This window comes from Alligator mississippiensis, chromosome 1 (genome assembly GCF_030867095.1).
Source record: "Alligator mississippiensis isolate rAllMis1 chromosome 1, rAllMis1, whole genome shotgun sequence".
In the NCBI taxonomy this organism is placed as follows: Eukaryota; Metazoa; Chordata; order Crocodylia; family Alligatoridae; genus Alligator; species Alligator mississippiensis.
In genome coordinates, this window is record NC_081824.1 from 349,336,213 (window position 1) to 349,346,082 (window position 9,870).

General features: G+C 40.5%; 1 long non-coding RNA gene across 1 annotated transcript; it reads right to left on the bottom strand.

Moving 5' to 3' along the window:
• Nucleotides 1–587: 587 nt before the first annotated feature.
• Nucleotides 588–9,248, bottom strand: LOC109282579 (uncharacterized). The gene is made up of 3 exons (XR_002089601.2): nucleotides 9,103–9,248; nucleotides 8,821–8,882; nucleotides 588–866 (listed from the first exon to the last, which is right to left on the bottom strand). It is a non-coding gene; the product is annotated as an uncharacterized LOC109282579 (long non-coding RNA).
• Nucleotides 9,249–9,870: the final 622 nt, after the last annotated feature.

Below are 9,870 nucleotides of genomic sequence, written 5' to 3' on the forward strand. Positions count from 1 at the left end.
TCTGTTACAACCCTTTGAGCAGTAAGACACCCTTCCTTATATGGGTAATACAGATCTCCTTCATAGCAGTGACTCTTTTTACACACACTCATAAAACTTTGTTCAGTTAAATACACTGCAATGAAGGGAAGAAAAGCTGTAAAGATTGTAACAGACTTTCTGCCAGTGTGAAAACGAATTTATTATTACCACCACCGTTCTAACAAGAACTTTCATTAGCGATGGAATAGTCTCCTTCCTTGGGTAAGAATAGGTATTTTCCTCACACCTAGCTGTTCTACTTGTGGAGGACAGCTTTAACTTACTGTTGTGGTTCCTTAACACATCTTCCGAGCATCCTAGCTATGTTTGCAATACATGTGTCACAATTTATGTAATGGTCCTTCTGTTACCTGAACATAAAAATCCTATATCTTCTGAATCTTTGCATCTTTCTAGCAGTATCTTTGCATTTTTTTGCATCTCTAAGTTTTAAAATGTTCAGAAAAGACTTCTCACTTTCATTTTCCAGGCAGCATCAGATTCAGAATAGTAGAGGTGATAGTAGAATTTCAGAGCCAAAGCCAACAAGGGATCACAAGTTCTACTTTATCTAAAGGTAGCTGTTTAATGTTTCACATGCACCAGTAGAAGTTTCACAACTCCAAACAAATGTTAGTAAAAAGACAACTAAACTTAATCTTTGGTTGGCTAAACATGCTTCATCTGTACTGATTACTGCAGCCTTCATGCAGAAGTGTCTCAGCTTGAACAACAGATGTCTCACTTACATAAAATGCCATTTAATTGTTCCACATGAAAGGTCAAGATGTTTTAGTGCCTACAGACCCACAGGACTGGACTTGATCACTCTCTCATCTGGAGCACTGCAAAACCCAAGAATTAACTGTTCAAATTATTATCTTTAGCTGTGCCTTACAAGTATACAGTTCAACAAAGGATTTGAATAGTTTCCAGAAACCAATAGTATGATTGCTTAAATAAACAAAAAGGGAACATGATAATTGTAGTCTGAAGGTCCTTGTGAGCACTGCCTTGCTTTGGACCTGTGAATACAGCCACATAACTTAAGAATAGCCTTATCCTACTTGGAAAAAGAATTACAAATAGAATGAGATTGTTGGATTATATTTTAAGGGTGTCCCACAATATTAGCACTGTTAGTAGGGGTGTGCAAAGTGGGCCCTATTTGATCGGATTCAGCCTGAATCAGGGACAGTGATTCGATTCGTTGATTCAGATCACTGTCCCTCATTCAATTCAGCTGAATCCAAATCTGAAGATTCAATGCTGATTCAATGCAGAGAGTTGGACATAGACACAGCTTTAAATTTTTTTCTACTTATCTCAAGGTACTAGGTGGCTCATGAATGCTGCGATGCTGGGGCAGATGGAGTGTCCCATTGGAGTGCGGGGTGGCCCCCCCACATGCTTGGCAGCAAACCCGGAAGTGGCCCGGAACTACTTCCGGGTCTACTTCCGGGTCCACCAGGGAGCACATTGTGGGCCCCCCTGTGTACCTCTGGTTCAGCGATCAGCCACAGGGGACCCCGGGTGCCCCCCTCAGATCCAGAAGGCACCAGTCGCTGAGCCAGGGGCCACCAAGGGAAGCCCCTGCATGCTCTCTAGTGGACCCACAAGTGAGCTGCCAAGCATGCTGGGGAGCCCCCCATGCTTCTGTGGGACACTCCATGCACCCCAGCATCATAGCTTTCACAAGCCGCCTGCTACCTTGAGGTATGTAGAAAAAACATTTAAAGCTGTGTCTATGTCCGAATTGCTGAATCTTTCCAAATCTCTCCAAATTGATTCGGAGGGTTCCGATTAGATTCGGAAAAATTAAAGTGTCCTCTGATTCAATTTGGATTTGGAAATTCAGCCACCGAATTGGGTCAAATCTCCACTGAATCGAATCAGGGTCTGAAGCTTCACACAGCCCTAACTGTTAGATGTGGAAACACCTACATGTGATTCACAAGATACACCCAGAGATTTTGAATAAGAATTAATAGGGTCAAATATTCTGACCTGTTGTGATCTTTCAAGTACTTTGCAACAGAAGAATTTATTCTCTATTCTCTGTAGCCAAGAAATGAGTGAAAGCTAAAATATGGCATTTTCCAAGGGGGCCCTTGAGTCCAAAATGTTTGAGAACTACTGCTCTAGACTATCATTTGTACCAACCATTCCCTTACATCAGGATGGAGCTGGATGGCAGACAGGAGTGTATCAGGAACAGGTTGGGGGTAGAGTTATATGGAAAGTGCATGGCAAAGCAGAATCTGTGCTTCAAAGTATAAGCCAACGTAGGAATGCTGGTAGCAAGCCATAGCTAACGAGAAGCATGAGGAGATAGAGGTCCTCACTGTGCCTGAGATCCGTCTGCAAAGACCTTTTATCAAGTGCTAAAGAGGTCTGTATGGGTCTGCTTGGGCAAAACCCTTCGCAGAGCTGGGGCCAGGATTAATTAATGTCAGGGTTCCGGATCAGCTGGACTTTATTCCCCACTACTCTATCATTTATCCACCCTGCTACTCTTTAGAATAAAAAATATTTTGAAATATAAAAGGCCATGGTGTGGCTTTCTGCATCACTGCACGGTGCCTGGTATTAATAGGGAGGCCATACATCCCGTTTTGGCCAGGGCACTCTTGGATTCTGTAGGCCAGTCCTGGCCAATTGGTCAAAAGTCCTGGGCTGGAATCCGAGTCCAGCAGGGAGGCAGAGTAACATGGTGTACCAAGCAGGTGGCCAGGCAGGCACCATTGCTTCTGTGCAGGAGAAGGGTGGAAAAACTGGGGCAGGAGCTACCCTGCCCACAAGTGACATGTCCTTGTTTCCACACAGCAGCATTGGTGCCTGCCCGACCACCTGCCTAGCATATCATGCTGCTTCACCTCTCCACCGGGCTCTAACCTGAGACTTCTGATCAACTGGCCAGGACCGACCTATGGAATCCGGGAGTGTCCCAGCCAAACCTGGATGTGTGGTCACCCTAGGCATTAAGCAAGTGACTCTGCCTGTTTGAAAAGCAGATCGTAAAAAGGAAACACCTAGCAAATCACCTCCTTTTATAAAGCTGAGTTCATACTGCTGTTTAAAATTTGTTTCCTACAAATCATTTGCAACACTATTCCTTCTAGAACTTTATCCTCATAAAAACTATATATTCCAGAGTTTTATGGAACTGTATGTAAGAAAAGCAAATGGGTGAGGGGCAGCCTGTATGCATCATTCCTATGGAACAAAACAGTGGTCAAAAGGTTTTTACTGTGAGATGCATAAGTAACTTATGTAATGGAATACTCTTTCACTGTGTCTTCATAAATACCATCAATCTATTTAATTATAAATCAGATATTCTAGTTATGTTATTTCCCCAGGATATCCAGTTAATGCTTAATGCTGCTCCCATTAATGTCAATGGAATTTTTGCCATTAACTCTGTAGACCATGAATTGGTCTGTGCAGGATGACCTATGGGTGACAAACAGCACTATAACTAGATCAAACATATCAAACTATCCAAAGCTTAACCAAATTGAAGGGAAAGTGTAGATGTCAGGCTTGGCTATTTTCATGGAACCTGAGTCAAAGCTGAAGACATATGACTGAACAGCAAGCTAAGGGCCTGTATCCTAAATACTCTGTATTACAATCTCATCCTAGAACATTAATAACTAAGGTTACCAAATATATTACTAGTTATTTTGCTATAATAAAGCTATTTTTGTTAACAGTTTCAAATGATTATAGTCACAAAGGCAGCCTTGAAGATGGAAAGAGCAAAGCAGCCTTGTCAGGCCACAGGCCATAGTTAATAAATAACTGACCAAGGCCAAGGGGCAAGCCATAATGGGACATAAGAAACCTTTTCTTCTGCTATCTCAAAAATATAAATTTCAATTGATTAACAAGTTCTTGATTAAAGTAAAGCTTACCAGATGATTAATAGATGAGTCAGATGACCTTAAAAAAAAAAAGAGCCCTAGCTAAGGTGATCCCTCGACCCCTTTCCCTGAGCCACTAAAATCTGGTTCCATCCAGTTTAAAAAATCCCAGTGAAACAAAGAAATTTAAATAAAACCAATCAGAGATCAATAATTAGCATGTCAAATCAACCATCTACAAGTATTGGGCCTGGGGCAAGTGACAAATTGGACCTTTCCCAAAGCCCAGCAGAAAAAAACAACTCAGTGAGAGTACCCAGAAAAGCAGACACCTGGCTAGTAGACCTGTTCTTTCTGAATCCAAGGCTATGTAAGCATTGTCTTTATTAGTACCACTAAGTCTTTGCTATTGTGTGTCCTAATAAAGCTTTCAAGTAGTGACTAGAATGGTTTCATTGATCAATTAATCTCACTTCTAACCACAAGTCAAATCAAGGGGGAAAACTTCAGTAAGAAATAGAGTTGGACCTGCAGAAACAGTCTCTTTGCTATATTGATGCAAGTCTGGTGTTGTATGCATGTTCAATATTCTGTATGCTTTTTACTCCAAATAGTCTATGACTGTGTCTAACCACTGGATTTTTAATGTTACTGTGCTTAGCTGAACACAGTTTTAATATTTTACAGGATTCTAAATAATGGTGACTTTCCTCCCATCTTTCATCCCACAGTCTAACTTCATGAGGGTTCTTATGGCCTATAGTTTTTTTTATACGTGACTACTATATCACCTGTGCAAGGGCACCAAAATCTGTAAATGTTTATTGGAATTTTCTGGTTTGTCCCCTGTGATTCTAAATCAGATCTAATTGATTAATTCTTTTTTTTATCCTGCCTACTGTATGCCTGACCTATTATTTTTACAAAGTAATTCCCAGAAACAATACTCAAAAACAAAGGTGAGATGCCGGTGCATGTCATCTTCATATCATCTTTCCAAAAGTACTTGGAAAAGCTGCAGGAGTCCAAATCAACTTTTTCACCTGAAGATTCATGTTCACATTGTACCAACATTGTATATTAATGTAGCTGTGCCTCCAACACATGCCATGCCTAGTCAGTCTAATATAAACCATAGGTTCCAGTACCCATTCCAACAGGAAAATCAACAGAAGAGAAGGATCCTTAATAAAGAAATCGCCACAAAGTGAAAGTTAATGGGGTAAAAGTGCTTTACTGAATAGAAATGGACTTCAGTATGTGCTCAAGTGCTTTGCTGAATTTTATCACTCCATCCATCACCCTTACCCTTACTATTTTACTTAGTTTAGTTATGTATAGATATATCTTATGTAACCCCCACCCCTGGGTTGAAAAGTGTTAAGCAGGGAGAAACAGGGCCATTCCAAGCCCAAGAACACCAGACCCAGGGGTTGGACTGTGACTCCCAACCTGCCTCAGGACCTGCCAACAAGATGCCACCAGCCAATAAGAGATGGAGTAGGTGGGGTTATGAAAAGCTCATGAAAATAAAAAACGGGACAATGATTCGATCAATAGCTCCCAGGCTGCTTTGAAAGCTAGCAGAAGTGCAGGGAAGGGGGAGAATGAATCTGTAACATGGTGGCCTTTTGCCCATAGCAGTGTGGATGGAGCAGGGGAAAGCCCTTGCTCCCTGATGTGCTCCAAACACCATTGATCGAGACCCCAGGGAGATTGTGGAGAAGTTTAGTCTCAGTGCAGCTGGAAGAAGGATCAACTTCCCCATAGAGGAGACCGCAGCAGGGCGAGAAGCTGACTGCTACTACAGAGCAGGACCTGAGTGAGCTGCTCTGAAAAGGCTGCAGAAGTTAGTGTAGTCAGTGTGATTGTACTTGTGTTGAGAAGTACTTGTGTTGTAGAAGTCCTTATCCCATCTGGGACAGCTTAGGCTGTGCACAAAGTGGAGCTTCTAACCCCAAAAGGTCTTTGTGGCACTGTTTGGACTTGGAGTTTTAAATTACACTTTTTAAAGGGATAATTTTATTACCAAGTTTCCATGCAGGGTTTCATGGTTATATTGCAGGCTGCATGTGTACAAATAAATACGACTTGTTTATACTCTGCTGTTAAACTGCTGTACTGTTGGAGAAACTGAGTCACCACAGCCACACACCTGCACCCCCTCACGTGAGGGATTATACTTAAAATGGTCATTATGGGAAAATTGGACACAACCTATTTATTAATTAATGAATTAGGCCAGTATTAGTGATCCTATTATACACATAATAGAGCATATGTTCTTTAGTAATGTGCACTAACACCTAGGTCCAAATGAGGGTAAAATGGAATATACATTTTGAGCTTAATCAATTTCATGTCATGTTTCAGGTTACCATGTAACCTTAGTGTCAATAAAGGAATTGCAGATTACAAGTAATCGGTTGGTATCTACAATGACTCACTTCCTCCATAGGTCCTACAGAAGAAAATTAAGTTATTGGCTCAAGATTACACAGACTGTCAGTGGCAGGACAGGGAAGTGAACCCAAGTATCCCAGGTTCTAGGCTAGCACCTCTGTCACTGAGCCATTTTCTTTTCCATTTGAGGGGTTTCAGTTAGGGCAAATCATGCATGCCTTTACAGGTGCATTAGAAGAGGAAAATATAGAAAGAACTCTTCCAGATGGCCAGGAAGTTTCCAAGGAAACAAAATTTTAATAACAAACTGGAAAATATGTTTTCAAAATTGTTGTTAAAAAGTATTGTTGGTTAGCTTCCCTGTGCTTCATTTCATCTCAGAGGTCCATTGCTTTTTAATTCAAAGGAAGACACCTTTACTTAGGAACCTGAAAACAAATTAAGAAGCCTAACCTGGGATACTCTAGTTTGAAAATGAAATCTAAATCTGCATATTATCATAAAAAAATAAAGGTAGAAGGACTCTCAAGAAGTAATTTACTCTATCCCGCCTGGAGACAGGATTCTTGACTCATGTTTGTCTAACCTATTTTTCAAAACCCTTGGTAATGGAGATTCTATATCTTCCCTAGATAGTCTATTCCAGTGGTTGTAACTAAATCTCTCTTGTTGCATTTTAAGCCTCTTGTTTTTCTATCTCCAGTGAACCTGGAGTAAAGTTTATAACATCTGCCTTGTAACAAACTTTTCCATACTTGAAGACTCTTATCTTGTCTCTCCTCAGACTTTTCTTCTGTAGACTAAGCAAAGTTCTTTCAGTCTTTCCTCCTGGATCATAAGTTGGTCACATACAGCCTGTGGGCCATATCTGGTCTGCAGAGCACTGGATCCAGCTGGAGGGCTTTGCCTGTGCCCACACCCATGCCTGCGCTGCAACCAGGCAGCAAGAAGCTGTGCTGGGGTGAGGCAGCTTCCAGCTGTAGCCACACTGCTGCTGCTTGTCCTCACCCTCCTCTGCTGCCCAGTGGGCTCAGCTTCTAGCAGGGGGGAAGCTGTGGTGGGGATAGGCAGCTTGAAGCTGCACCTGTGCTGCAGCTAGGAGGTGTGGGGGGAGGTCTACAAGGGAAGTAGGGAGAAATGGAAAGAGTGCAGACACAGTTTACAGCTACCCAGCCCTGAAGGGTACTCTTACACTACAGCAAGGGAACAGGGGGATATGTTTCTGGATCACAAAGACAAGGAAGTATTTAAAATACAGGTATCCACATGCTCTAGAAAGAAAGGATTTACAATATAAGCTTACCAGAATTTGCATTTAAGTAATCAGTGTTACATTTCCAAAGCTGAATTGCATATACCTTGCTAATGTACTTCAGAATATAAAGATTATGATCTCTTTACCAGACTAAGACTTTGGCTTTACATAAATGTAATATAAACATTAAGTGTTATGCCTGAAAATTTCATTTTAATATTTTAATATATTGGCTACAGATTTTAAACCAGCTGTAGTTCTTTAGCTCAGACTAAGATGTATGGGTAGGCATAATTTTATGAAAATTAGATAACTAATTTCCATACAAATATAAGAATGACGTAAGATTTACTGCCTGGATTCTCCATAAGTTTTGCTCCTGTACAAATAAAAACAAGCATTTTTTTAATAACTTGCCTTCATATTCCTACAGTGACTCTACATTTTTCTGAGTTTACTCCTAGAGATGCTTATGTCAAGAAAAATAAGAAATTCAAATGCAATGAGATCCCCTATTAATTACAAGCATGTCAGTTAACTATTTTCCATTTTCATTGATGTAACTGAACTACCAAACCTGGTCAAGTAACATTTATATAATCTGTTTCTAAAGAAGGACTTAGTATAATAGTAAAAAAGAGTTTTTTTACTTTGGTTGTAGCTATCTATATCCCTTCTTGCACAGTGCCTTTCTCCCTCTGATCCCCACAACTCTCAGTAAGAGACTGAGAATGAGGTCTAACAGCCAAACATCAAGGTTTCCTTTTAATTAATAAAATGGAATCCTGCCCAAAAATATATTAGTACAATTATTACTTGTAGACCTACATAAAAGGAAATGCACAGGTCAGTCAGTGATACCAGTAATTTAGCAAAATAAAAAGCTAAATATGGTATTCAGAATATATATGTCAGTTAATAAATATTCCTCATTGCAGCCTGTCAAGTTAAAAAATTTAAAATCAATATATTTAATTAAAATAAAAGAACAGGATGCAAAGAGCTAGAGCTAAGTAGAACAACACAGCAAAGAGGAGCATAATTTTCACTCTAGAATTATGGCAGCTGACAGAACAGAAGCATCCCCACCCTTTCACTCCCTTTCTCTCCCCCAAATAGCCTTTTTGATGCTGTTTGTCTTGTCTTAACTTCACTTAGGTTCTCTAACAAACAGGCTCTTAATAGCCCTGCTCATGGCTCTGACCTCTAGAATATCCACAAAGTAGCAGGAATTGCAGATATGGAAAGTGGGGAAGGTAGAAAGAAACTCACAGTAATCTTAACTGCCCTTGAATCCACCAGAGATCTTCTCTATACGCCTATATTTTTCCATTCTGGATAAAGAACAAAAAACACAGGAAAATTGGAATTCTGGCATGCAGCTCACTAAAACATATAGAAAAAGAGGGGAAGTCTCGTATTATTGAAAGAATACCTCCAGCCATGGTATGTCAAAGGGAAACTGGCTTTTCAAGCTAACTGGAAGGAGGTGTAGTTGAGTAAAGCCAGGAGCCTTCTGATCTACTGGAGGAGTTGTTCTAAGAATAAACTTACCAGTAAGACAATATTCCTTTTTCTCTCTGTTTTTCAATTTCTTAAGATTTGTTCACAGCCAGGAGGACAATCTCACCCTGGCATAAAAAGAGAGACCCATAGGCTTCAGAAGGTGTTAAGAGAGAACTTACTGCAGAAAGATCTAAAAAAGGAAGATGAAAATAAAGGTAATGTTCCCTTGTATTTCCTTTGCTGAACAGATTCACGTCATTAACAGTGACTGCCCCAGTTCTATATGCTGCCAAAAACCTACAGTGCTTCCCTGTGTGGCTCAGTACCAGATTCTCAACTGTCTTCCTTTCCACTGACAAAACAGTTCATGTGGGAAAAGGCCCACAGCAGGTACGCAGCAAGGAGATGGATAGCTGGGAATTTGGAGTTAATTGCCCGCCCTAGTTGGGAGGATGGTATGTCCACTTTCATGTGTGCTTTTAATGTGGCACAATAGATTGCAATGGCAGTCCAGAAAGCACAGACATTTGAGAGATCCTCTGTCCAACATATAAATGGAAAGCAGGGTTAAAATGACAAGCAAGGTTTTTCTGACTTCATTCCAGGACACCTGGTCTACATTTCTGTTCGCAGGATACTCAGGTTAGCAAGCAGGAAACAGATCTATGGTTTTTCTTTGCTTACATACTTTTTAGCTAATTTATCTTAAAGATTAATGCAGTCTCTTGGTACTTGTTTAACTAGAACGGGTGTGAATTTCTGTTAAAGCCAGAAAACAAATTGCTAGGTATGTGAATGAAAACAAAATCCAGTGTA